We start from the raw sequence: 23,746 nt of genomic DNA on the forward strand, positions 1-23,746 counted from the left end.
ATGGGATTTGTTCTGGGAGTTTTGCCTATTCTTCTCAGTCTTTGGGGCATTTAAGTTAGAAAATTCTTATTCAGGATGGATGTTTAAACTATAGTGAACATGGTTGTTGGACAATCTCAGCTTTAACATTACTCTTATCCCAGAGGGCGATTCCCACTTTTGACATTAAAAAGTTTTGAAAAGCAGAAATAGAATTTTTAGGCCCCAAGTCTAAATTAATGAAGTAACTTAAATAAGCACAAAACTTTAAAACTAAGAAGAAAATTTCACATGGCTCCCTAGAGAGAAAGTAAGAACTGTCAAAAACCGGCTTGAGCTGGACTCAAAGCAAAGGGAAATAAAGCAAATAGAAAAAAGATCTTGCAATCAAATAATTACAAAGCAAGGAAAGAATGAGGGGATGGGGGAGATGCACTATGCAGTAAGGATGGGTTACAATTAAATGTAATGTCAGTAAAGCTCCCAAACTAAGAAACTGCTTTGCCATTCTGTTCGGGAAAAGTGATTGGGCTGGACCTGATCAAGCCAATACCTTCCCACCCTTGTTCAATAGTGGGGGTGCTGCTGCAGGATATGCACCCTGTGCCACCTCTTCACCTCGGCGAGCGACCAAAACACTACGTAGGGTTTTCAGGGATTTTGCCAAATTTATACGTTACCTTTAAGTAAGGAAATAAATGATCATCTGGGCAAAGAAGTGCAATAACCAGAAATTATTTGTGGCACAATTCACAGGGAGTTAGATAAACTGGAGAAGAGGGGAATTAGAAAGTAGAAGAAGCACCTTGGTAACAAGGATATGGCAGGAAGTGATAATGTAAAGGGAAGGAAGGTTGGAGAAAGGTTATTGAGATTTTATCATGGAGTGATTTGGGGACCAATCTTGCTTAATATTTTTATTAATGACTTCAGCTCAGAAAGTAGAGAGAGTTAATGAAATAGCTTTCTGTTACTCACAACACAAAGTTGTGAGACACATCAGTAAAAGATCAACACAAAGTTGTGAGACACATCAATAAAAGATCAAGATACTGGGCAAGAAGAATTGATTGACCTTGATGATTATGCAGTAGAAATGTTGTAAAATGGCATGGTACCAAGTACAAGGTTATTCACGTAAGGATTAAACATAATCCACTTTGCTGGAAAATGGGCTCATAACTTAGAGAGGAGTGAGGCACTAATGCTTGTGGTTTGGTCCAGATAAGACTTACAGCATTTGTTTTGTCTGAAAATTCAATTATTTTATTGCAGAAAAAGGTCGGGTTAATTTGTGCAATATGTTTTTTGAAAAGCTGTACTATATTTTGTAGCGTAAGATGCCAATGTGATGCAGCTGGGGAAAGGGCAAATGCAATCCTATCTGTCCAGCTGACAGAGAGGGCCACTACAGCTGCTGTGTTTTTGGAATCAGGATTGCAGAAAAATGAACTTAGAAATGTGTTCACTGTTTGCTTTAAGAAAGTCAGGGGATTGTTCCTGTGAAGAAAAACAAATATTTAGGTTTTAGCAAACAACAACCTCTTTTCCAGTCAAAGCACTTTAAAATAAAAACAATTTTGAGATAAAAATTAACAACCCAAAGAAATAACATTTTCAAGTCATGCTTCTGTTGCCATTTTTAAGCACAAGCTTGCTTTAGTATGTCTTTGTTTACCATAAAGTGACTTCTAACCCACTGCAAGCACAGCATCATCTTATACACTGTCACTCCCACCATTTTGAGAAATCAAGTAGGCTGACATTTGATTCAGAAGAACAGTTTGGTCATGTCTCTGTTCCAGAAACATAGCGGGATCCTGGATATTACAAGAACAACAGTACCAATCAGTCAGTTAGTTGAGTGCTTGCGTTTTTCCTTTAAACCATAGAAATGGACAAAGGCACTGTCTTTGTGTAATAATTCATTTTTCTGCTGGCCCTGATGCCCCTGATAAAAGGCATAATTCCAAGATGCTGAGTGCAACGTTTGGAACAGCATATTCTTGTTCTTATGAAAAATTAAGCTAGAATGGGACAAAACATGTCTTTCATGAGGTAATGAAACGACTGCTTGTCAGCTGCTTCTCGCAGGTCACGTCTGTCAGGCAGCAAGAACGAATTCAAACGAGCTTGACATGGACAATGTGCTGAAATGTTACATGGTGCTGCCAAGCAGAAAGAGCCACTGGAGGAACGCATGAGGCAGTGGTGCAGCTGAGGGCCTTGTGGACTGTTCCAGTCTCTCCTCTTTACTTTTGGATTTTTACATACATCTGTGATACAAACTGAAGGCTTTTATGCTTGTGCTGGATGCTGGCTTGTTTTAAAGGAATCTGCCCTTACAAGAAGATTCTGCTTTTATGAGTGGCACAAAAGATGTTTCAGATCATTAAATGTGGCAGTGGTCCTTGTGCTATTGCAGCTTCAATGCCAGTGACTAAAAACACTCCTGCACAGGTTGCACAGGGGGAATGATGGCTTTCACTGGCTCTGAAGTCATGTTGTGAGATGCTGTGACAATATGAAAAGAATCAAGTAGTATAGGTATATTGTACTGTTTGCCTTGGAATCCATGTGGTGGTTCACAGAACACAAATAGGAAAGAGTCAAGAAGTCTGACTGTTCAGTAGTATTTTGTAAATACTTTGAAAAGATGGTAGCCAATCTCAACACAAAAGGATCTAACATCCATATTGTCTGCAAAGCTTTACCTGGAACATCTATTTAACATACCAAAACAATAATAAATAATCAAAATAGTAGTATTAAAAACAGAAATGTGGGCTTTTGATTACTTTTGTCTCCTCTGGTCCCCTTGAACAGTGAACACCAGCAGTGCAAGTCCAGTTCCAGCATGCTTTCATGTTGCCCTGTAATGTATCTTCCAAAAACTTCTATCAGCTCCTTAGCAAGCCCACCTGAGGCTTCTTTCTGTGCACAGAGCAGCTGGCATCATATTCATACTGTCAGTATTTGGACACTTGATCATATAATGATGCTCTGTAGACACTCTTGGGAAGTCAAGATTCCCAGCCCTGTGATGTCCAGAGGTTTTTCATAAGCCTGGTCCTGTGTTCCCTGGGGAAATGAATTGCTTCCTCTCAATTTCTCCTGATCCAGCCTCAGTTTAGGGGTTTGTAATGCTTAGGAGACAATATGAAGTGTCTTTTTCATATTGTGTACTATTATTAATGATCCATGCTATTGATGCACTGTCTATTGAACTGGTTTGCATAGCTTGGATCACAGTGCACAGGACAGTGCAAAGTTGTGCTGGCCACTTCACATGCTGGGGTAGGGTCCAGTTCTTTCAGTGTCCCTGTTGGCAGCTCTTAGGCAGTGACACATTCATGGTCTTTTGCTGTGGACCAGGGTCTGTGTTCATGAGTCCTGGATCTTAAAAATTGCTCGTTGTGACTCTGAATGATCCAACAGTGCTGGGAGTGTACTGAAACTACAGAAGTTTGAGCTGACTTTAGGGGATTAATAACAACAAACATCCATTTGCTGCTTTCTGGGTGTGTATTAATCAAATTATAAGGCCCAGCTTTCCTGCCCAGGTCCTGTTTTGGAAAGTGTAGATTCAGTACACTGGCTGTTATGTTTGAGTTGCACTAACAACAGTCAAATAGGATACAAATTTCTTCCTGTGGGTGTGTCTGGTTTTGCTTTTTTTTCCCTGTAAGTAGTTTGAATGTAATTTCTTAGTAGCATTTTTATTCTTTTTGTTGAGAAAAATTATATTGTCTCTCATTGTCTCTATTGCCATATGCCTCCTATTTCTGCTGCTTGCCGTGATGAAGCACCACTTGGGTATGTTCTCAATGCTTATTCCACTGGGAGCAGAACAGAAATCTCATTAAAAAATTGCAGAGACTTTGTGAGGCTGAAATGTCTCCTGTAAATCCATTAGTGTCCATATATAACTTATTTTCCCTGTTCCTTTTTTTAGAGCTGTCAAATATCTTCATTGGTATCCTTCTTTCTTTAAAAACTTAAACATGGCACTATATGACTGCTTATTCTTACAACAGTGAAACCATTTGCTCTTTCATGAATTCATAAAATGTTTTTAATTGTAAATCAAACAATGAGTAATTACTTTTCCTTGGCAATCCAAAAGAGTCAGTCAATTGACCTCATGTGCTTGGTGAAGCAGCATCCAAAGGAGAAGCAGTACCCTTGGTTTAGACAAGCACCACTAAGCAGACATGCTGCTTGCATGTCTACTGAACTGCCAGCCCTTCAGTCAAGGGTCTAATTGAATTTCAGAAGTCGTGGTATCACAAAGATATTGATCTCTATACTTTGCTCTTTTACCTAAAACTTCCCTCAAAGGAAATGTTTTGTGCGTTAGCAGCAGTGACAGTTTTGGTAGAGAATAGTTCCTGCTCTTGATTGGTGTGTGTGCCAACCTGTCAAACTGAGGTCTCAACCACTCTGGCTTCCTCTTTGTCCTTCTGCACCGAGCAGTTCCTCCTCCTCAGCAGAACACGACAGAAGGAACAGACCCACAAAGGCAGATACAAGTAAACAACCAATCTAATGCAAAAAATGCAAGGGGTTACCCAGACCCTGGAGAAATAGGGCTTTATAGATCTTTGTAAATTTTAGGACAAGGAACAAGAGGTTGGTTGCATAAAACAATGTCAACTTAAAATGAGAGATGATGGTTGCCTCTGGGAGACAGCCTGTTAGCTTTGACTTCTTCCTGTGATTTTTTATGAAAGGAGTCTGCAACATCCTTCTGGTTGTCAGTGAGCTGCAAATCTAGATAATAATAAGAAAGCAGTTGTAGCAGACACAGCATGAGGAAAAGTGAAGATGCTCTGTGTCACAGGAAGAATTCCTCCTGGTCAAACTGGAGGTGCATTATTGCAGGAGTGCAGGCATGGTTGCTGAACCTGTGAAATTAATCATTTGGGAACTTCGCCCTTTTCGTCCCCTCTTTTCTCATTGTCCAGTTCTAATTAATTTCCTGCTATCTGCATGCACATCATAGTCTCATACCAAGAACTTGCTGTCCACCTGTGGAGAGCCTCTAACATTGGCTGTATTTATGAGGAGATGGTAAGATTGTGTGTGTGCTTAAATGAGTGATGCCACATGTCATGTTTCTGCTATGGCAGCTTATAATGAGGTAGACCTTAGTCATCCATCTGTCTTTCATCGAGGATTTGCATGTCTATTCTTCTCTTTTCCAAAAGGAGCTGCAGGCAATTAAAATCATCCCAAGGTCTCCTTGGCTTCCTGCTTCTAATCTACATTTTCAAGAGTGAATAAAAACCAGGAGAGGAAATTGTGTTTGGTCCCGTAGTTTTTATAGGCCTGGAGTGGAAGAGCAGGGAAGAAAAGAAATGAGATACATTTATAAACCAAAGACTCAGCATACATTCATCAGACAATTCAAGGTCTTACTTGAGCACATACAGTGATGTAAAGAATGTGTGTATCATGTCACTCCTCTTTCCTTAAAAAGAGGCTGTCATGTTGTAGCTGCTATTCCAAATGACTTTAATATGTTTTTCCTATTTTATCTCATTTTTTTGCTGCAGTGTTTTGTATGCTGTTGTTTTTGTGTTGAAGCATATTTTTTGCGGTTCCTTTCTGAATTAAAATAGGGACAATGCAATGAATAAGTTGCTAGTTTAGGCTAATACAGATATGTTTGGTAGGCACTCACCATCTCTGCTGCTTGTGCTGGGCAGGCTCTTACCTCTGAAGGCAAGTGAATGTTAATAAAACATGGTTAGGACAGTCTACCACTTGAGGTTGTCCCTCTAAATGAAAAGCAGCTCTGGAAGTCAGGTTGCCTATGATCATTTACACAGCTGAATAGCCATCAACAACAGAAAAAGCTAAGGAGGGATGTTCAGTGACGGGGACTTTGGACATAGAGTCCCGTCTCCGGACTCCAGTTAACAATTGCAGTGTGTTTTAGCTGTGGAGACTGAAAAGCTGCTGTCTTAGCCCTTCTCCTGCCAGAGCTTCATGCTAAAACAACTGCTAAATGGGGTACATTTCTAGTCCACAGCCCTTTCAACACAGATAAAAAGGAAACTGCACAAACTGAAAATAAGCTACAGCAGCCAAGGATTGTACATCCCTCTCAGCCATCCCTGCTCCACTGGCATCAAAGTCTTGGACAGTGAGATACAGACAGGTGAAATTAGAAATTTTATCCAAAGGCAGCTCTACCTTTGGCTACAAATGCTGTGAAACGGAAGTGGCCCTTTTGTTTATTCCCCTTTCAGGCTTCTTCTCGAGGCTGTTTGCTAGGAGTCAGGTCTCTGGGAGAGGGACTGTTGTGTATGGTGTTTTAATACCCCTGATCTCCATAAGGGCCCTTCAGCACAGCTGATGAACAAGTTATCCTATTTAAAAATACTTGCAGCAGGCTCCTGGGTGGAAAAATAGCATTTCTGTACTTCTGTGTAAAGTGACTGTTTATTTCCAGGGAGCATTCTCGTATGTGCATCATATGTATTTACACAAAGATGTGTAAGTGATGCATGAAACCAAGATTGCATTTCATCTACAGAGTAAGAATAAACACAGCTATTTGTGTGGTTCGAGGTTTTTTTCTGATACTGATTAGACACTAAAATAAGAAGGAATTCAGAAGAAATTCATCTGGCTTCCTTGGTAAATCATGCCTGATACTGTGATCAGGGAAGGTGACAGAATCTGAATTTTCCAAAGCAAGTGTGAAACCCCTGACAAATGAGGAGGTAGATAATAGTAGCAATTCGGGGGTGTAAGAAGTGATTTCATTCTTGACTTGTCCTTGAAGATACCTCTCCCAGCGACAACCTGACAAGTGGCACACGTGTTATCATTCCAGCCACTCTCCTATTTGCATGCAAGGTGTAGTACAGCTTTGAGAGCTCCTTGAAGTGTTAACACGCTGCTTGAACAGCTCATCTGCTTTCAGACATCTGTGTTTTTGCTGCCTCCAACAGGATCACACTGAAAATGTCCCAGATTATTTAGTAGAAATGGAATTGCTGAACCTCAGGCTCCTCTCTTTCCTACAGGGCCATTGGTGCTGCTTGGTTTCTCTGAAAGATAAATAATACCTTTTCCTCTTTGAATTTTTCACCTCTTCTTTGTGTTGATTTTTTTGGTCTGTAGTCATACTGTACCAAACATCATGGTGTTTGAACAAAGCCAAAGCTAGGAAACCAAGTGTGTTCAGGAGTGCTACATATGTATATAGCTGAACCAGCACACGGGCGGATTTCTGTTAACCCTGGTGGTCAAAGTTTTTATCTGAATAGATGAGAGGGAGACCAGAGGTGATCTTTTCTTGAATTGCCAGGTGGAAAGCAAAAGTTTGTATTGTTGGAAGAAATTGCTCAAGCTTCTTCCTTGCTGCCACACACACATCCATGTAAGAAAGGTCAGCTTGTCTGACAGAAGTGAAGAGATTAGTCCAGGCTGAGATTTAGCAAAAAGCAGTTTGGTAGATTTATTAGGCATAGTCTCCAAAGTGAAACTGTCATATGAGCATTGAAGTGTGTGACTGGCATGGGAGATTTTGGTTCTGTGTCCGTTACTTCTACTTCGGGATTGCCTGTCAATTGAGAGTGCACAGAAGCTGATTGAAATAAGGCTTGCCGCTAAACGAATGGGGGAATTTCCACTCCAGCTGCCTTGGAGGTGATGGCCCCTGAGATGCTCTTCCCAAGCTCGTAAGACAAAGGCTTCATTCACAAATGACCAAGCTGGCCTTCTGTCTCCCCAGCTGCATTCCTTCACTCAGCACTGCCCTATTACCTTTTCCATTTCCTTTCTACCCCTGTCCGCTGGAGAAGCTCCCCACAGTGCTGTCACTGCACCCTCTGCCCTCACTCCAACTCATAAAATGTGAGTTGAGTGTTTGTGTTTGTTTTTCTGCTCTCCACTCCCCCTTGCCTCTCAGATGATGGATGGGCTGCAAGACAGACACTGAGGAAGATAATTATGCCAGGGAAATTTCGGCACATGCTGTAAAGTGGACACAATTTGCTGAGATTCCCTGGTGGAGCAGTAAGTCGCTCTGCTGCCACTCACCACAACTGCTGAGGACAAGCCTTGAGCTTTCCCTCATGACTGCTCATGACCCCTCTTTAGACTCAGCACTCATTATTGTTGCAGTCGTGCCTGCAGCCAGTGTGTGTGCGAAGCACCTGTTCACAGCGCTGCCACCGTCCTTAAAAGATATAGCTGACAATAGAAATCTCCATATTAAAGGAGTGGGAAAGGCAACTGAAATGGTAGCGTTGTTGTAAAACAGAGGATCCCACATATATCCAGATGGTAATTAAAATGCAGCAGGTTTCTGGAAGCAGCTCTGTGCTCTAAACATGAATTCGCTTCATGTTGAATGTACTTTCTACAGCAGTAGTGACTGTAACTGGCGAGTGGAACAGCAATTAGCACTCTTTCTGTGCGCAGTTACTAGATATGAACGGTTTTGAATACCCTGGGGAGTTTTTTTGCAGCAGCAGGAGCATGCTGCACAGAGATATTGATCTGAACATATATATGGGTGTGCAATCAATATTTTCTGTGCACCGTATGACTGTCCCTTACCCAGAACGTATTGTGGTGTAGCCCCACACGATCACCCACAGTGGACTAAGACACCTCTTGGGTCTTGATCTCTCCTGAGCTCTGCAGCTTACTGAAGAGGAGTGAGCTGCTTGCCGGGACAGCAGAGCCTGAGCTGTGCCACTGACATGGTTTGTGGCCTTAGAAGGTCAGTTGATCTGTCACTTTGGTCCCTTTTGCTACAAAGTGGAAATGAGGGTGCTTGCCCTGTCTCTAGTGCTGTGTTGGGACTTTGCTAATGTGCTCCTAAATCTTCTGCCAAAAAGCCCAGCAAAACTGCAAAGGCAGAGCTGTCTGGTTTCCATGCCTTGTGTCCCCAGATGCCCTGAGGACAGAGTGGACAGGACAGGTTGTGGAAACTTGGAGGGCAGGGTAGCAAGATGCTTCAGTATCTCACCTTATGTTTTTTGTAGTGATTTGAAAAGACTTTCTCAGCAAGACCAGTGTTCTAAGGGAAACTGCTTTGAAGGGTTTTGTCGTCACACAGAGACAGCTTGTTTTACCCATAGCTTGCATGAATGGAAGGGACTGAAAGATGGACAATATCTGTTTTGCAGAACTTTTGATTTTTACCATCAAAGTCCCTGGTGGATTATTAGGCAGATAGCCATTGTACCAGCACTCTGGGTGACATTTATCAGTTCTTGGTAGCTGTCCCAGGAGAGACTAAGAACTGAAAGGTCCTGGATACCTGACCCAACTCTCCTTGACAGAACTTTCTTGCAGAGGGGGAGATGGTGCCTGTTTTAAGGCTTAACGAGGCATCAGCTTCCAGGGCTGCGTCAACAGCATGTTTCAATGACTCCAAATTGAGGCATCAAAAAACCCAAATGAATTTGTCATTACAAATTAGAAATTGATTTCAAGGGTACAAATTGCAACTACACTTGTAGCTCGAAAGGTATTGGTCAGCCCACTTCTCAGATGTTAACTAAGACACTGTCCTTACAAGCACCTTTCTTACTTCTTTTAGTTTCCATTTTCTTTCTCCTGCATGTCTTAGTTAAGCATGTAGATGTGCACGTTTGCTGGTCCATGGGTTCATGCAGGCTGCTGAAGCCAGGATGCCACTCTGGGAGGCTCCTACTGATGTCCAGTGTCTGTGTGTGCTACTTTTCTCCCTGGTGGTTTTTGTTTGTTTGTTTGTTTGTGTTTTTGGTTTGGTTTGGTTTGGTTTTTTGCTGCTGAATCATTCCTAGCAGTAATGCAGTATTCTTTATTATCAGCCCATCAGCCACTTGTGTTGCTAGTCCTGTTTGTTTGTAACAGATTTCTCCCTCTAATCTTCTCCTTAGTGTGAAGATCCAGTTGTTCTATATTTCATTGTACAATGTGTTACTGAATACAGCGATTAGGTAGTGCCCTGTGCAATAACCCTGCCTTAAGGATGTTTTCAAGAAAGAGGGGAAGGAAAGAAGAAACCAAACTCATTTTAACTGTCTCTTGGACAAATCACTGGACAGCCGAGGCTATGTCTTTGAAAGCAAAGGGGCTGCTCAGATTATGAAATTCTCAAACATTAGCTCAGCATGGCTGAGCCAGGGCATAGGGAGATGTGTGAGCCTATTAATCATTGCAGGGCAGCTGAAAGGTTCCTGATTTTGTGGCCTTCTAATATTTATCCTCTTTTGAGGATTTTTTGGTCCTGCTGATAAAGGATTTCATTCCTCTCTTGTGAAGCCATGCAGAGACAGCAGAGGTGTGAGCTTAATTCAGGGTTGCTGAATGACTTGCAGCTATTAGGGGAAACTGTGTTACTCAGCATTGTTTTCCTTCTGAAATTGTTGCCTTGGCAGCATCTCAAGGAGTTTTGCATATTTGACTCTTTAAATTTCCTGTTCCTCAGACTGCTCTATCTTTACAGTTTCCAGTCATTGCATTTTTATTAAAGATCTCCATGGAAGTAAACAGTCTTGGAGGGTTCATCCTTCCAATATCCCTGGCTTGAGAGGAGGAAGCAGGAGTGGAAGTGTTTCTTAATAAGGGGAAGATGGGAAAGTATGCTACTGCCAGTGTAATAGGTTGAAAAATCATTCATCTGAACTCACATTACTTCTCATATGATAGACTATAAAAGATTATTATGCTTAAAAGAGCTCTTTTCACTCACCATGATGTGTCTGTCTAGGGACACGCTTCAGTGCTCACTTGCAAACAAGCCAAACACAGAACTGTGAGTTTTCAAGCCCACATTTGTCTCTTTTACTCCATTCCCAGCTGTCACTCACTGCCTTCTTCCCAGCAGGAAAAAGCAGGAATGTTTGTAGAAGAAGGAACAAAACAGACTCATTCCCCAGCACTTGCAAGGTGGTAATGGCCTACTTAAGCTCTGTCTTCCATGGGGTGGTGGGTGAACTGGATTTTCCAGAGAAAGTTTTCTTCCAACTTCACCCAGCTGCATAATTGCAAATACAATAAAAGAATTTTTCTGGAAACTGCTTTCTTATTTTGCATTTAAAGTGTTGGAAACTATTACCAAGCATACTCAAGACAACGGAGTTGAATCTGGGTGTTTATGGCAATATATCTGCTTTGATTTATGCGGCATTGGTCATCTCTTTATAACAGAGTTAATGTGAGGGTAATCTACCCCCCCTCAACACATCTTAATGCTGCATTGCTTTTGCATCCGGTTACTTTATCATTTCAATGTGCAGCCCTTTGTCGACACTGAATATCCTTTGTAGGTCAGCTGCCATGCAGGCAGCCTACATGTGTGCGGGGCTTAATTGGTCTCTCAGCTCTTTCCCATTCTCTACTTTGTTTTGCTTACAGAGCTCATCCTTTCCCTTCCATTTCTCTTTCCCAGGAGAAAGGCAAGACAGTGATGACAATGCACCCTCTGCTAATGGACCCTGCTGAGACAGTGATTTTGGCTGCAAGGGAGACTTTATAGGCATCTTGCACTTCACTTACCAAAGGAGGATCAGATGCTTCCAGTGATCTGCCTTTTTTCTGGGACCACTGCTGATGAAGCTCTTCCTGCCCTGGCAATATGTGTAAATCAGCCTGGACTTGGCTTTTACACTGCAATCCCACAGCATCTCACACGACACATAGGGCAGTGTGATCTGTCTTTGTTGACTTCTCAGAGTTTCAGAGCAAAGAAAGTAAACATGAAGGTGTTTTGCTGAGGGTTTTGTAAGATGTTACATTAGCTAGGTTTCCAAACCCTTCAGAACTGAAAGGGATTTTTGGAAAGGGCTTACTTCCCCCTAAAAATCTCATCCTTATCTAATACATTCTAGTTAGCAGACAATACTACAGACTTGATATAACTTCGTATGATGAATGAGCAGGGGCTTATTGTTGGAGTCTAGGGATAATCTCCTCACTGTGTTTAAGCACCTTACCCCTTCTTGCTTTCTGTTGTACTCTTCTTGCGATAATAATGCTAATAGATTTTTAAAATTTATAATTATGTTGATTCATATCCTGGAAGCTCAGCCCTAGTTGATTAGTCAGATTTTTTAATCTGTTTTGGTTGAACAATAAGATCTCGCTTTAGGTCTAATACCAGTGCGGGCTGTGGACGCAGTTCAAACTCTGCAAGGCTTCTGGTGGGCATGCTTCACAAAAGACACTTTGTCTCCTTTGGAACAAATGCCATCGAACAGTGGAATTTATTTCTTAACTATTTTTCCAGGGCCCCTCTGTTTCCAGAATGCTCTCAAACACTTCGCACAGAGATTTGCTTCTTTGGAATGGCATGAGGGAGGACCAGCAGTGGGGATTTGCTTTCTGTGCATGGCATGGTTTGCCTCATCTGCATGAGCGCTCTCTTGTTCCTAGGATACACTTGCTTGACTTAATTTATGGGCTTGCTTTATTATTTTTTCCCTTTGGCTGAGATCTGTTTTGACTTTCCCACTAAGCTCCTTTTGAGCAGGGGCAAAACCAACAACACTGAATTTATTTAAGTGGAATTAAAGGGCAGTCCTTGTGTGTAAGGCTGGAGCTGGGCTGCTAAAGCATGCTCAGCCTCCTGAGGTGCTAAAAACCCTCATGTTTCATTCAAAAGCCAACTGCACTGAATAGCAGAGAACCACTTCTGAGGACTGCAGTGGGCTCTAACACCAGCAGCACAGAATGAAAGATGGGGCTTTTGGAGGTGATGGGATATAAACTGAAAAGAGTTGACCAAGTACGTTATGTTAAGGTCCCAAGTAGTTTTGTTGTACCAGAAGCAAGGTCTGGAAGATGAGGTAGTCCCTCTACTCCTGTAGTGCAATAGTTACTATTGAAAATGAGTGAGATAGTTAATGCATATATAAACACTAAGAGCCATTTTCATTAATAAAAATGAAATTCACCTTCTTCAATAGCATTATAAATCGCAAAGAGGGATCTTTCTGTATTGAATCATCAACTGATTGTCCTTGAAAATTCACCCCTACTTTGTGTCTGCAGATATTTCATCATCTGAAGCTTTCATCAGAACAATATAGAAATGCAGACACTGGACAAGAGAGCACGGTATAAAAACACAGGGCTTTCATGAGCATACCATGGGTACCAGGCATATAAGAGGCACATCTACCCAGCAAAAGAAGGCGTTTCTGATAGTGTTCAGAGCAGCTCTGGTAGCTGGTTCCTCAGTGTGACTCTGATGTTAACCCTCATGCAGTAAATTAAAAGCAGTTCACTGGAGGACACCCTTTCTGTGTAGTGCCCATTGCATTGGTGGGTGGAGAGGACTGTCCATGTATGTGGGACAAGGTCTATTTCTTTTCTCCTCTTTGTTTGGTTTTTTTTCCTGTAGAAGAGAAGAGCCAGAGCTGGAGTTTAAGAATTTGAGGAAACATGATTATATCTGTTTATCAAAATTTAGTCTCTCCACCTGATGCTAAATAAACAAGGCAACAGGTAAGCTGATTTAGTGAATCTTCCAGATCTACCCTTGAAGGGCACAGATGATGGAGGAAATCCAGTAACTCCAGAGAGGTGAATGTTTAAGATTCCTTCTCATACCTGAACGATGTAGCTCCTAGGTCAAAACTGAAGCTGGTTGGGAGTGGCACAAGAGAAAGTTGTTTTTCCCATCCTGTCCTATTCTTGCTCTGCAGATTACAATAATGGTTCGTCCTCAGGGGTGCTTACTCCTATGTATCCAGCTGGCACTAGATTAGCTTGAAAAACTAACAGGGCCTTTATATAAATCATCTCCAGAGCATCCTTCTGGTGTTAGAGGTCCCAGAAAACTACTTTCCATATCACCTTTATATCACAACCACATATGCTGTCGGTTAAAAGGTTTTGACCCAATCAGATGTTGGCTTGTGTTTGTCTTTTCTTATTGAAAGGGTTAGAAGACGAATGAGAGATATGATGTAATGCATTATTTGTTTTGTAAGGAAAAAATCCAGTGTGGTTTCCAAAGATGTCCCTGCATTTTCTACTTTATTTGCTGAAGTTATTGTTGGTCTCAGGTTTTTTACAAGTAATGAAGCTGAAAGCACACATGTAAGAAAGAAACTAGACAGAAAAAGAATTACTCTTTTTTACTAGGTGGAAGTGAATTTAAAAATATGATGACTGGATACATTGCTGTTCCCTGAAGAAGAAAGCCCATTACTGTGTTTCACTTTAGGATACTGAGGATGTAGTACTGGGCATTTTACTGTCTCCTCACATGTGCTCTGACCTGAATGCTGGGAATAAATATTCTTGGTCATCAGCTGACAGGAATTACATGGGAACCTAAGGCCAGCTTTCCTCCAAGACAGTACCCATACCTTAAATCTGTGAGGTGTCATGGCTGGTGTGCAAGTGTGTCCACACATCAAGGCGGAGGAACAACTTCAGCACAGGCAGCTGACCAGGGTAGCAAAAATGAAAATGTAGCATGAGAGGCTTCAGCATGGGCTAACAGCCAAGGTTAGGACATCGGTTTACAAACACCAGTGTTTTGCCTGACAGTGTGTGCTGTCTTTTTTTAAAGTGTCTCTTCTGGTTAGAGAAAAGCAAGCAGAGCTGGCAACCTCTTGTCACAACCAACCCTTTGCTTTCCTAAGGAGACATTTCTAGTTGCCCTGACCAGCTGGCAGGTCAGTGGGATGCTCTGAAGTGAATTGGGCCACACTGATGACACTTCTAACATTCCTGAGTGAGGTATAGCTCCTGTGTACTGGTACAGAGGAGTTTGTATGGTGGGCCTCCACCAGCTAGACCACTGACAGACCCTGAAGATGGGATTTTCATGGCAAAGAGTCTGTTCTTTGAATCAGAAAAGGTAATGGCAATAGGAGGACTGCAGTAGTTCATTGTTAGGGGTCATTAGACAGCCGAGTCTTACTTTGGGTTGGGATTGTTGTTTGGATGTCTTCTGTGGTTTTGATTAGATGCAATCTTGATTTCTTCATTTAGGAATTTTATCTGGGAGCTCTTCTTATCCTTTTAGTCCACAAACCCACTCTTGAAAAAGATCTCTTTTCCTTTCATGGAAAACAATGAACACCAGAATAGTGTCTTGCACAATGTACACCTGTGGCAGGAAAAGCAGATGATGTTTCCCCTGTTGCTTCACTTTGACAGGTCTTTGGTTCACCTAGATAACACAATCTTTTTTCCACATAATTCTCCTTCAGGAATTCACTGCTTGTCACATCTGATGATTTATGCACTTGTCAACCTTTTTTTTACATTGACAAATACCCTGCAAAGATAAGGTACTGGCCTTTACCAATATGATGCCAGTAATTAAAATGAAGAATGCATTACAGTAAAAGGTAGAAATATAGATCTAAAAGCCATGCTGGTATTTTTAGTGATGGAGGTAATTGAGGATTTCAGTTTAATAATTCAGTGCAGCTGAGATTAATAAATGGTATGAGGTAGAAATGGTCTTTCAAGACCAGGGGTATAGTTAACAATTTATTTTAGTATATCCCGAAAGATGCTGCTGGAATTACTGTGTAATAACTCAGCATACTCCTACAATTTCCAAGTCTGTCTTGTAAAAGGATTATGCAAAGTGAAGTGACCCATCTGAGAAGAAGCCAAAAAGCCATGGTCTCCCAGCCATATCTGCAGGGGGTCACTTTGCATCGCTATCTGTTTCTGCACTGGTGGCAGCAGAGGGGAGGCTGGATGGAGGACCAAAGACCAGCCCCATCACAAGCTCTCATGATAAAGTGCCTGGTAATGACACAAGCCCTCCAGGGTGGGCCAGAAGGCAATCCTCTCCCTCTTTCTCAAGGGTAAGCTGGTACAGAGAGTGGGGGAGGAAATCATCCATGTATAGGTGAAATGTGACAGGCCAGGGAGCGGTCCCACTTACTATCTCCCACAGCAGGGATTGATAGAGGGAGCACTCCCTAGGTGTAAAGTTCTGGGTAGGTGCAGTGGTCATGGTCACTTTTACCTTCCTTGCTCCATCTCCTGAGAGTCTCAGGAGGTTCCAGGCTAACTTCCCCTCTTTTGGGGCATCAGATGAGCTTTGAAATTAAAGGGACGCTTGTATCATTGGAGTCCAGCCCTGCAAATCTTACTTGCAAACCTTGTAAATTGGCTTTCTAAATGTAATCCCATGGGGTTCATTGCCTTGTTGTCTTTTCAAGTGCTGTGCCAGAGAGCATTTTCTGGTTGGACCCCTTAGTTCTTATCATGTCCCACTCGCACAGGAATGCTGCCAGTGTGCAAGCTGTGAGTTTCATTTGCTTATGTTCCTTGGCTCAGTAAAACTATTTGAAAGGATTAGTTCTATGTAGCCAGCAGAACCACTTGTCAGGACAGTTTCTTGGGTGCCCCTTTAAGCATCCTTTAAGCATCATGGATACGTTTGATGAGAGTTTTTCTCTAGTTTATGAAAAGACTAAACCTGATAAATGATCATGCTCTCTGTTTAAGGTGTGAGGCCAAGCAGTGCTGAGCTGTGGCTAGTAGACAGGTTTATTCTGTTTGACTACAGAATATCTCACCATCAGAAGCTGGCTCTGGACCTGCCATTTTACTCCCTTACCGAAACATAAAAACATCCATCAGCTAGGTTCAGTTCAAATCCTGATGGAGCAAGATGCCTTAAGCATGTGAACAGTTATCTGGGCTTCTTTTTGCTCTGGTGTTGATAAGGTTAAACTGAGCAGCTTTATCTTGTTACACTCAGACACTGAAAAGACCTTATTTCCTGTCTGTATGTTAGGTGGGTGAATTACATTGCAGACATATATTACAGCTGGAATGCATATGTTGTGTAATAAGTACTGCCCCAACTTTGCAGTGACGATTATACACATGGAGATTATTCAGGCTTTCTCCCATTTGCTTTGCAAGGGTCAGTACATACCTTGTTTATACCCTTCACTTACTGTTTAAAGCAGCTGATGGGCAGAGCCAAGCTCTATGTCCATCTTTTGAAGTCAAGCAGTAATCCTACAGGAATGGTGAATTGGTTTGCATATAATGCACAGTTTAACAACTTTCTATACTGCTGCTTCTCACTTCAGTTTCTAGGATAACCTGAAGTTATATGGGAATCTTCGGGGGGGGAATCTTCCCCTCTCTCCTTGCAATGCCAGATTGTATCACAGCCTGTTGGGTATACTGCAGCATTTTGTGGGTTTGGTTGGTTTTTGTCATCTGCCTGATTGTGATTTTTTTTTTCCTCATTAGGTTTAGCTTTGTGATATCGTGATAGATTTTGAAAATAATGTTTTTCAATCCAGGATCAAACAACTCAGCTTCCTCTACATCAAAATTTGCTTAACACTAAAGACTATGATCTGGAAACACTCTGTAAAAATCAGTTATCAGTAAAGAGGCACAGCAATATTCTCAGGGCAAGTTCCTAATTTTTTTTACTGTTTAATACTGTCTAGATCACCTTATAAACTGAAAGCAGCAAGTACATTAAATACAGTGCAATGACTTACACAGACCAAGTCCAGGATGTCTGGTTTACTCATTGTATTGGTTTCCATCCCATAATATTTCCTGATTGCCACAGCAGGTCCCCATAGGCTACACAGTGCTGTCTTAGACCTTGAGCATGAAAATCACACTGTTTCCATTATGTTCTTAGACTGTGCTGCTGGTGCATTATTCAGATTTGGACTGAATTATGATTTGATTTGACCTGGCCTGCATTGCACTGCTTGCTGAAATACTGAATAAGCCAGGGAGGCAGATAACAGCCTCAAGTGGCCTGCTCTCCTCTTTTCAGGATCAATGATCAGGTTTTATCATTCAGGTTATTGCTGTTATCATAGGACCACGGAAACCTGTTCATTAACCCCAACTGCAGTGTGCTGGAGCTGTGCAAGCATGGGACAGAGCTGACCGCTGCCCGCAGGAGTCCTCAGCCTGGGCTTAGTGCAATGGTGTTCTCTCAGCAGAACAGCCACCAAGCTCCTCTCCACATTTCTTTGCTGCTGTGTTAGGCTCACAGTGTAGACAATACCAAGGAGGAGAATCTGAAAGAAAAACAGTGATGCCACTTTTTAAATGAATCTGTCTGTACCCTGTAATTCACACTTGGCCATAGTAAGCTTGGCCACTGTCAGTGTGCAGTGGTTCTGGCCCACAGATGGTACCATAACAACTTCGTTTAGGCATACAGATCTTAACCATTCCATTATACCATTGCAGTCTTTCATGTAGGTACATATATTTTTGTCTTTCTGCTAAAAAAGAGCATTTCTTCTAAATATTGCCACTAAAAAAACCACCTTAAACTTGCAAACACACTGTGCTGGTTTTGGCTGGGATAGAGTTAATTTTCTTCATAGTAGCTGGCATTGGGGCTATGTTTGGATTTGTGCTGGAAACAGTGTTGATAATACAGGGATGTTTTCTTTATTGCTGAGCAGTGCTTACACAGAGCCAAGGCCTTTTCAGTTTCCCACGCTCTGCCAATAAGTAGGTACACAAGAACTGTGAGGGAGCATAGCAAAGACAGCAGATCCAAACTAGCCAAAAGGATGTTCCATACCGTAGAAGAAGAAGGAAGGAGGTGATGTTTGATGTCGTTTGTCTTCCCAAGTAACCATTACATATGACAGAGCCCTGCTTTCCTGGAGATGGATGAACATTTGCTGAATGAATTTCCCACTTTTACCCTTCCAATTCTATCCCCCATCCCACCTGAGGGGAGTGAGTGAGCAGCTGCATGAGTCTTAGCTGCCGTTTGGGGTTAAACCGCAACACATGCACGGAATGTGAACACTGCAATGAAGATTTTCACCACCTCTCTGCAGATCTTATGAGCCTCTCTGCTCATTTAGCTTCTCAAGACTGTTGATTTGAACTCAAATTCATTTTGGTAAAGACCACAAATCAAGTCCTGTCATAACTAGAGAGCATGGTGTGATATCATTATTGCTTACCCTTGAATGAACCTGAAAGCTGAGGTGATCAATACAGACATAATTGCCAGTGTCACCAATTAATTGTTCCTGAGTGAATGAGCACCTCTTCAACTGGCAGCCTATCAGTGTCAGAAACAGCAATGCAATGTGGCAAACTTTGTGTGGGATGAAAATACCCTTTTGGGCAAGTGTAAATTATTAGCAATAGGCTTTTCTTTCAGTGTTTTGCTGCACATTTCTAATTTCACCATGACCAGAGGGGAATGGCCAGTGCGGTTTTTACCTTTCTGGGTATGGCAAAGATCAACCAATCTTGGCTAAGCCCTACTTCAGCCATATGCTTAAGCAGGTACTTAGAGTAAAGCATGAGATTAAGTCACACTGAATTCAAAATTAGTCAGATACTTAAGGGCTTAATTTAAAAATTACCCCAATAAATTTGCTCAGTTCTTAATCACACAAGTTGCACAGAAAAGCAGTCACATGGAAGCAGCATCCGGGCTGCTAAAAAATTAACACATGAAGAACACGGTATGTTATTTGTAGAAGGTTTAAAAACATTTTTGCCACTTCTTAGAATGACACTGGCCTTCGAGTTAATTCCAGCATTGATCTCTGTGTCTCTTTGTACAATGGAACCAAGAGCATAAGCAGCTTTTTAGGAAAGTGGTTTTACAGTAACCCACATTACTCTGTAAGCTTTCGTGTTGATTTCACATTTAGCCTTTATCCCTCTGTCCATCTGTTGAGCACAAGTCACTTGTGCCCAAGGGTTACAGAGCAAAGGTCATTTTATCATAACATGATTGCTTAAAAAAACCTCAAGATTTTGTCATGTGGCTTCAGTTTAAATGTAGTTCCCAGCTAATTAGTCTGATAAAGTATGTATATTTGCAAACAAAGAATAACTATAATACCATCCCGGTGGAGATCGGCAAAGGAATTTGGGGAATGCAAATGTTGATAATTGCAGTTCCTGTGCTACAGTTAGCTGGAGCAGACAGATGGCTGCCCTTAAGCAGACCTCTCTTGGTGCCAAGATGGGACACATGGGACAAGAGACAGTAGATCAAATTGCAGGATGAAAGGCCAGATTCTGATGTCCAGACTCATTTTATTCAGTCTTTTCTCAGTTAAAGTTATCATGGGGCATTTCCCAAAGAAAGACTAGAGAGATTCCCAACAATCTTCAGCAGATGGAGACCAGGATATAAAATTTCTTTTCTGAGAGGGGGCTGTAATTCTTCTTTCCTTTTTTTCTTGTATTTCTTTATTTTTTAGTCTGTGCCTGAGTTACTAAATACCAATATCAGTAAGGTAATTCTGCCTGCCTGTACAGATATTCCTGTGTGTGCATTTAGGTGCTTTTGGTATCCTGAAGAACTATCCATTTTTGACACTTGCCATTCCTCTGGCTTGGAAAGTAAAGATAACCTTTTTTCTCTTTAAAAACAAATGAACACCACTACCACCACCATCTCAACCCCAATGATAGCTACTATTTTGGCTTTGTTTGCATTGAGCTTTTACTTCATAATATAGATTTTACAAAGCATAAGTTGATTTGCGTGTCCTAGATAATGAATGGTAGTGCGTCACTTCAGTTGGACTGTTTTCAGAAGGATGTTAAGGGCCCATCAGACTGAAGTATTAGGAACATCATGATTATTTTGAGTGGACTTACTCTTGAGGGCAAAACAAGCTTTTTCATAGAAATTACTTCAAAAAACTTGCAAATCTTGGGGCTTTCTCTCTCTCTCTCTTTTTTTTTTTTTGGTGTGTTTTCTGGCTCTGCACTGAGAACCCATGTGCTTCTAGTTTCTACAGGCTGGTTGACCAGAGGTGCTGGCTTTCAGCTTATTATGCTCTCTGAACTCACCAGACACTCTGACACTGGTGCAAAGTTGAAGACTCATCTGTTCAGGGAGACAATGAATAAAGTGTGCCAGCACATATCCTTGATGACAGAAGTTGAAACAGGGAGAAATACTGCTAAAATAGACCCAGTAACGAGCTTGCGATGTGGTTTAAACATTTCTGCTCCCATCACGGTATCACTTGGCTTTTGCTCTTGCAGTCTGAGTGGGCCCGAGCAAGGGGTTTGTCTAAACCTTATGCTTCTTAATCATCCATTTTATTGGAATGCAAAAAAAGACCATATTGTACATTGACTCTGTATTGTCTTCCTATAGCAATGGAAGAGGAGATCGTGCTTGCAGCCCAGTGCAGCAAGAGCAACCCCAGTGGTGTTGATAGCATTTGAGGAGTTCACTGTGAGTTCAGTGCCCTTGGGTGAAGCTCTGGATCCTGAACTTACAGTGCTGCAGGACTCACTTAAGCCTGTGTGCACTCCTTGAGCTCCCAGGCACTCCCCTCCTCTCTATCCCTCCTTGCCAGGCTTTGGGTATAACTACAATAGGAACTGACACTCTCCCGATGGCCACATAAAATCTCTTTAAGGCACTGGAAGCTGAATGCTAGCCAAGAGGGCTCTGCTGGCTGACAGCCTTCACCCCCTTCTTTCATTAAGCCTTAAATAATGAAATCTTCCGGCAAAACAAAGAGATTTAAGGATGCAAAGCGTTCCTTATTTCCTCTTTCCTTAGAAAGCATTTGGTTGAAGTTGATTTATAATACAACCTATACAAATGTAAGGTTGTACTTATCATTTGATACCTCTCTACCCTTCAAGGATATAAGAAGACTAACAGCAGGGAAGCAATTGGAGCAGAGGCATGTACATGCAGTGTGCTATTTGCCACTGCTAGTCAGCAAGCCCTGCTGTGTGGTGCTGCTTCACACACCGGTTCCTGCACAGCGAGCTGGCAGGAGTTGCCACAGATAAAGGCTATTTTGCGGTATCCATGTGCAGTGAACATGAAGATAGTTGAGTTTCTAAGGCTGTGAAATACTTTGCACTGAGAGGGGTGAACATGGGCTGATAAAGAAATGTAGCGGTGTGAAAAGATGCCAAAACCAAACAAGACAAGTGTTAATCCAAAAGCAGCAGCACGACTGAGCCCTGATTGTACTTGGCATGACAGAGTGGGAGAGGGAGATAGGAGATGAGGCTCAGGCACTGGCTTACCAGACATCTTCGCACAGCCTGCCACCAAGAGTGGTATTGGGAAATCACAGACTTTCCAGGAGCTTCCCCTGACATCAGCCTATGCTGTGTATCAGGAGGAAAGGACGGTTTTGCTTCACAGCTCGTCAAAAGTCCAGCTTCTGTTCCGAGCAGACCAATGGGTCAGGTGGGGTACCATCCTGCCAGCAGGACCCATAGCTCAGGCTGCTTTGAAGGAAGATGCAGCTTCCTCAAAGGGACATTTTTCCTGCCTCCAGCTTGTGGATGACTTGAAGTCCTGAAGCCCGAGACCTGATGAACCTTGTAATTTTAACTTGACAAAGCTGCAGATACTGTTCTGAATCACCTCAAAGCCAGATTGTTGTTTAAAACTTGTCTGCATGCTTTACCTCCCTAATAGGTGGTGGCTCTCCCAGGTCACAGACATCATCAGCTACAGCAATCGATACTCCACTTGTGCCTCTAGTGCCTCCAGTGCATCTCGTGCAGCCTGGAGCTCTCCTTACATCTGCTGTTTGTGAGGCAGGCAGAAAGCCGATCACAGAGGGAGAACAACGCCAGCCACAGGAGTCACTCTTGCCTCCACTTCTGTTACAGCCAAGGAGGATGAGAAACATGCTCTTTCCCCTCAGGCAGCCAGAGAAAAAAGAAACCACAGAGGACCACAAAACCATCCCAGTACAACATCTGTGAATACTGCGCGCCGCCTCTAGTGGGCCGGGACACAAGCACATGAAGATAAAACCCTGTGTGGCAACTTTGCGTCAGTTGTTCTGTGGTTTGCTTTCACGTGAGAGGAATTAAATGCAAGCTGACACAAGATCAGAGCCAAGAGGCTCTTTTTCAAAGGCAAAACCCCCCACAAAACATCTCATAGACATGTCCCTTCTCACACAGCTCCCATCTCATACAGTGTTCTCCACCAGGCAAGGAGGAAGGCCTGAAAGCAACCTTTATGCACCCTATGCTAGTGCCATTAAACAAAGCTTTCTTAGAGAGAGAGAGAGCCCAGCCAGGTAAAGGTTTTCTTAAGCTGCAATTTTTCAGGTCCTTTATTTCTCTTCAACGTTGTATTAAAAGTAAAATTAAAAGAAAAATTCTAGAGCTTTTATTTCTGCTTAGAGCCTTCTAAGTTTAAAATAAGCCTTCATCCTGATATTAGCAAGAAGCAGGCCAGAGCAATAACTGATGAAGGAAACAAGAGGAACATGTTTTCCCAGCCTATACCCATTACAATTGTGTGATTGTTTCTCTTGGAGACATCTGTAAACCAAGCCCTGGACAGGGTTTTCCAAGGGCTGGTGTATCATGTATTTCCATAACTTGCAAAACTTAAAAAGATAAAAGTGGGGATTATCCATTGCTCTGAAGGATGAGTGTAGAGTAGTATAAACAAATACCCCTTCTCAGAAGAAATTTTTGCTGTCTGTGCCCTCAACTGCCCATCAGGGAAAGAAGTAAACAGTAATAGGGAAGGCTGACCACTTTCTCCTAGCAGACATATTTCTAAAAGCCAACAGCAAAAAACCTAGTATAAGCATCTGCCTTTAATTGCTGGTTCACAAGTACCTTAATTAGTCCTGAAGCCACAAGCTTGTGCTCTTTGGCCTGAATCTGTAGCAAAGGGAAGGGGATGCAACTCTTCACCTGTCCTTTCGGTGCCCAGCCACCTAAGTCATAAGCATTTCTGTGCTACGTGTGTTTTTGAATGTTATATTTCTGAATATAACATTCCCATGTATCTGTAGCATTGTGCCTGTGTTAGAGCAGCTTCTCA

The 23,746-nt window shown here is 42.2% G+C and overlaps 1 long non-coding RNA gene across 4 annotated transcripts in view; it reads left to right on the forward strand.

Annotated features, from left to right (window-relative positions):
- Nucleotides 1-22,611, forward strand: part of LOC113977664 — a 69,474-nt gene extending 46,863 nt beyond the window's left edge. For all 4 annotated transcript variants that reach the window (XR_003537393.1, XR_003537394.1, XR_003537395.1 and 1 more), the window contains exons 3-4: nt 13,340-13,443; nt 22,370-22,611. This is a non-coding gene — a long non-coding RNA (uncharacterized LOC113977664). The remainder of the gene's footprint in view (nt 1-13,339; nt 13,444-22,369) is intronic.
- Nucleotides 22,612-23,746: the final 1,135 nt, after the last annotated feature.

The sequence above is a fragment of the Neopelma chrysocephalum genome, unplaced genomic scaffold (genome assembly GCF_003984885.1).
Source record: "Neopelma chrysocephalum unplaced genomic scaffold, ASM398488v2 Primary Assembly neopelma1_24, whole genome shotgun sequence".
NCBI classification, from domain to species: domain Eukaryota; kingdom Metazoa; phylum Chordata; class Aves; order Passeriformes; family Pipridae; genus Neopelma; species Neopelma chrysocephalum.